The sequence below is a fragment of the Trachymyrmex septentrionalis genome, unplaced genomic scaffold (assembly GCF_001594115.1).
Source record: "Trachymyrmex septentrionalis isolate Tsep2-gDNA-1 unplaced genomic scaffold, Tsep1.0 scaffold81, whole genome shotgun sequence".
NCBI lineage: Eukaryota > Metazoa > Arthropoda > Insecta > Hymenoptera > Formicidae > Trachymyrmex > Trachymyrmex septentrionalis.
Window position 1 is genome coordinate 1445091 of NW_017305997.1, and position 5934 is coordinate 1451024.

The following is a 5934-nucleotide window of genomic DNA, read 5'->3' on the forward strand; positions in this document are numbered from 1 at the left end:
CCTCCCCTCCCCTCCCCTCCCCTCAAGTCCGAATAAAACAGAATTACGCGCGACGTGCATCTCTGTTCGAAGCGCATTCGTATTTAAACCGAAACGCAGCGAACACTCCATTCTCATCGAATTGGAACACTGCAATAATACGTATATTGTTGCGTTGCGTGCGTCTAGAATTAGTATCACGTCGATATATATCGTGCGAAATAGTAAGCTATCGAGGAGAGATTATGGTATCTCAAGCTTAAACGATACAAATGCGCGCCCGCTATCGACTCGGGCGTGAAAAGCTGTTCGTTTATTTTTTTAAGGATAAATTCCCTTTTATTCTCTCGCGAGAAATTAAACGATTCCGCATAACGAGGCATGACTTTCTATACGGCGCGTATTTCATCGCCGCGGACAAATCGTCGTTGTCCTCGTTTGGTGAATGGTATAGCCAATGTATTATACAGCACGGTCACGCTATTGTAAATTGATGCCTCGTCATCCTCCGGATAACTGCGAAAAAAAAAAAAAAAAAAAAAAACACTTTCAATTCGACGTTTCACCGACGAGCGTCGCCGGATGGATCGAATCGACGTGTGCGGTGTAATGGCGGAACAGTGAATGACGGAAGATGATATGTATTATATTCTGTCACACGAAATTCTGTCTCATTCATATGCAGAAGTAAGTGCTTAAGTAAGTAGACATTTTGCGAGTGCAGACGTTTAATGCTTTCGCAATTGGAAAATCTAAGTCAAGTGTCTGAATGGAGTTGCGAAATTCTTGCGAAAGTTTAGTTAATCTCGGGAGCAAAGTTAATATATATTCATTATATTCATTAACATATTTATTAATGACACACGCGCGTCGCTGACGTATTAATGTATATTCATTAGCTGAAATAGTACGATTAATCACAAGGGTTAAATTAGCTTGCAATCGGAAACTTGAATGCTACGTAACGAATGAAAATATTTTGGTGGAACGTTGCAAATAATTGCTTTTCTGATAATATTCCCGATTCTTTCGATTATTATTTTATTTTTAGATAAATGCTATATATGTACACATTGTTTATCCTTTGCTATTCGTTTTTATTTCGAATATTTTTGTTAGCCTAAAAAAGATTTTTTCCCCATTACATCGGCGAAATGTGCGTAACTGTTTCCGGGGATTAAAATATTTTTGGAAATATTGTTAAACCATGCGCTTTCATTCACCGGCCCTTTCAATTAATACATTGTTTATGCAATTCGATATGCAAACTCACTTTTTTTTCTGCTCGTTGCCGAGCGACCGTAACAATACCGTGAGTTTGCCCAACGTGATAAACTTCCAAATTTACACAGGCGCGGTAGAATCTAGGGAAAGAGATAACGTTTGCTGGTATCTGACGCCGTAATATATACAATAAAATGTATTCCCGCAAACTGTCACGCTGGTTTGACAAACGCGAGAGACTCCGTAATATATTCAATATCTATATATATGTATACAAATATATGAACGAGAGGATTATCATCAAATGTCGAATTGACGCAAAGTTACGGCCACGACTGCGTAATTTATTCGTGAGCCACGTACATTTGCTAGATCGCATTACTTTTTGTAATAAATTTAAAAAAATACGATACGAATTCGGACTGATGAGGATAAATCGAATTAAATAAGAGAAATCCTAAATACATTCGATCAAAGCGGATCTTAATGCTTAAATGTTTCTGTACATACAGTGAGTACAAAAAGTATTCGTACAGAGAAAATATTTTTTAAAAAAACTTTATTTAAAAAAAATAAATATTATCCAGCGAGAAATGAGTCGTCGAATTCACGTTGAATCGATATAAATTCGATGATTTTAACACCAATTGGACGTTTAATTAACGATCATTTCTTGTTGGGTAATTAACAATTTATTTATAAAGAATAAAATAGACTGTATGTTTCTTAAAATTATATGTACCAAAATGATGTGTATTAATTATACGAAATAAATTATTCAAAAAATAAGCAAAAATTAAAAATTGCACTGTTTGAATGCTTAAAAAGTATTCGTATAGACGGGAAATTTAGCTTCTAAAATCAGAAATATATGCTTTTTGCTCTCACTGTATCTGATTCTACAAACCACGCGTCAAAATTTTTTTCGTTTTTAAAACGCAATCATGAACAGAAATATCGCTCACTAAATTGACAAGCAATTTGTTAACTTTTTGTGCTAATAAGCATTTTATACGAGAATATCAATAATCTGATGTTAAGTAAGAGTCTTAAATCTGCGAATAGAAAAAATTTCACATACGTTCATAAAAATAAAATCAGAACAGATATGTTTAGAAAATACAGAAATATTTAAGTACTAAGACTCCGCTTTGACTGAATATCGGATTTCTCTTATTTAATTAGATTTAGAAAAAAGAATTGTGATTTAGTCGCGCTGACGTAAGTATCACATTCAACAGGAAACTTAGATCGAAGGAGGAAGAACAGATGAAAGACGCAAAAACTGCCGACGAGAAATATAATATATCGGACGCGTCATCGCTATCTGTGAATACGAAACGATGGGACGGAGGGGAATGCACCTATATACGTGTACGGACGAGGCAATTACGATATTTCTAGCACGGATGACTCAACATCTGCGTCGCACGTCGATCTCATTGGTACCAGTCTTGACTGGGGTCACTTATTTATCACTGACTCATTCACCGGTGCCTCGTCCCACCACCTGTGTTCGCAGAAAAGCTAATACGAAATTAAAGGAGTAAATACAACGAGAGATAATATGAGTTATGTAATTATGAGGTTGATATCGTTAAAATATGACTTTAATGTGACTGCACATGATTATCGAGAGGATGTATTTCATTCGAGCGATAAGTAACAATTGTATTTTTAATTTCGTTACAAAACACTTGAATATTATTGTATACATATATTTTTTGTAGTATCTTATATGTCTTAATGATGATCCATTGTCGCATTACTTTCTGCATTTTATACAGAAAGTTTTGTATACGATGCTAGTTACCCTTAATCGACTTAGTCTCGAGCTTTTCAAAGGGGAATTACTAAAGTTTAATCGCTTGCGCTTAACGAGCTAATGCGTTTGTCAGATTACGAAAATATAGCAGATAACGACAGAAAAATTCTCATTACCTTTTTAAAACTAGTGTTTTATTTTGCAAAAATATCCCGGCAACAGTTTGCAAAGCAGCTTGATTGCTTTATGCACAAGTAAACATTAATTTAAAATTGAAGTAAATTATATGTATTTACAGACTACAAAAAGATTCTCACCATATTTTTGTCCGGCGCGGCGTATAGTAAATTTTACAAATACAATGCGCTCTTATCTCTTAAAGTCGAAGCACCTGTCAGTTTAGACAAATAATTACGTATTCGTCGCTACTTATTAGAAATTTGCAAATGTCTTTTAGCTATTTCTGTGAGAATAATTTACATTATGTAAAGATAGATTGACGACGCAGAGAGATATTCTCATTTACATTTCAGAATCAAGACGCAGTCTCGAAGAGAAATAAAAAGACGTTAACGTTATTTACGGCTTCATACGATATACTGCCAGCAAGCGCAAACATTTCTTTTTTAACTCATACCTGCGGCAATTATTGCCATATTTGTATAATATCGACAACGAAAAAGCGTGCAGAATAATTAATAAAAATATTTACGTAATAAAGATACGGATTACAATGAAAAACTAACAAGTCAAAGTGATTTAAAGATTAAATAAAAAGATATCATAAAATTTTATCATGACATGCATAGCTAACATGTACCTTGTCTTCTTTATGAAAATTGCTGAAGGCTATATTTTAATGAGATCACACAAAAGTACAGCGAATAAAGTACAATATATCTCCGTATCGCATTAACGATATTTGTCGTTAAATTATTAAAGAAAAATACGACAGTCATAGTACAGTAAGGTGATTAAATATGCAATAATAAACGTTTCTACGTCAACTTTTCGGATAATCTGAAAAGTATTATCGTATCAGACTTGTTACCGTCATGTTACTGTCACAAGTGACGAGAGTCTTCTTTATAATTAAAACGCTGACTAATGTTGACAAATGCGACGTGCAAAACTTTCTATAGAATTCGGTGTTCGTGAATCCGCTCGAAATATAGGAAACTGAATGTGGAATTTAAATGAATGCGACGCTGTGTCTTGCGACGCGCCGTTAAATACATTTAGCCGATTGCTCGCGCGCGCTTTATAGTGGCAGAGGAGTCCACGACGACGAGAGCAGTCGCCTTCGGCTTGCACGCGGCCATTATACCGGCTCTTCCGCGTCATAAATTATAGCGGCTGGTACGCTCAGGCCGGAAGATTCGCAGGAAGCGGGCACGAAGCCGAAAACAACAGCGTGATCCACATTGCAATCGACCCGTGAAATGCATTTTCGCGAAATTACCAGCGGCCTGTGAATGAACACGGCGCGCGACGCGACCGATTCGAAAATTCGTCCAAATCCTGGCTACATTGGACATACGCAATTACTTTTAATCAAACTGTCTGTTGTTTGCAGGCCACCGTATGTCGATGCGGTCACTGAACGCACGACTTAACGGCATTCGACCCAGGCGGGCCCACAAGCTCTCTATTTCTCTCTCTCTCTCTCTCTCTCTCTTTGTGTATCCCTTTTTCTCTCTTGTTATTAACGCATCGCACATTTGTCCATTTGTAACTAATCGCATCGGCGAACAATAGCTGACGCAGTTACAGCATGAGCAAGGTCTCATTTTATTTCGATGACGCGGTTAAAAAACAGTTTCTTACGATGAGTAGATAAGAAAGTATAATGAGATAAAGATGCTCGAAGAATCGCTTCCCAAGAATTCGGAATCCAAGAAAAACAGAACAATTGTTTCAAATCGCCTGACTAATCGATGATCTATTATTGCTTAGTATGAATTTACATTTGGAGAATTATAACATATATTTAAGATTTAATTATTTAAATACCTGTTTTCTAAAAAGAATTGAAATTATTCTACGTATGGAAATTGAAATTTTGGACTGTAAAATATGCTTTTAATTAATTTAATTAAAATTATAATTATAATTTTATATAATTTTATTTACTAAGGCAACGATTTATAATAAATCCGTTTAACATGTTTATTAGTTTAGCTTCCGTTGCTAACTCAGTATTAGACGAAAAGAATCAAGATAATGACAAATAAAAATTTTTAACTAAACTAGGTTTTTAATTAAATTAATTTAAATTATAATTATATAATTTTATATTTATCTAAGGCAGCGATTTTACATTCATTTAATGTGTTTATTATTGTTTTAATTCGTGGCTCAGCATTAGACGATATCTTTTAGATAACAACTATCACAATACACAATACACATACGGTAGCCGGAAATACCTAAAGTGATAATAGGTGCAAGGTTAAATTCATACGTGGTAGAGGAGAGGTGACAAAATGGACGTCGCATAATGCTACATTTATCTATTATAATGAATCGTTCATGTCTATTTTTGCTACGTTTTTGCGCAGAACATATATGAATAGCGTGCATGGAAAATTGATCAAAGTAACGAAGCAAAGAGTGCGTGTTCGTAGCTTATACCTTATTTGAGACGATGAAAAAAATATATGAATTGCACGATTCTCCAACTACTCTTAGAAAATAACTTGATTATATAAATACGTGGCCCTGACTTAACCAATCGCAAGGTCCGATCGCATATAATTTCACCGCACGATTACTTTTATCAACATGTAACTACGAAATTTATAGATCGCTTTTGCGAATACTGGAACGCCGCACTGAAAAGACGTAATTTTTACTCTGAACATATTTTACCTTTACATTAACTTTGAAACGCAAATATATTCTTGAATATATATATATATATATATATATGTATAAAATCGAGTGTGTATATATATATATATGTA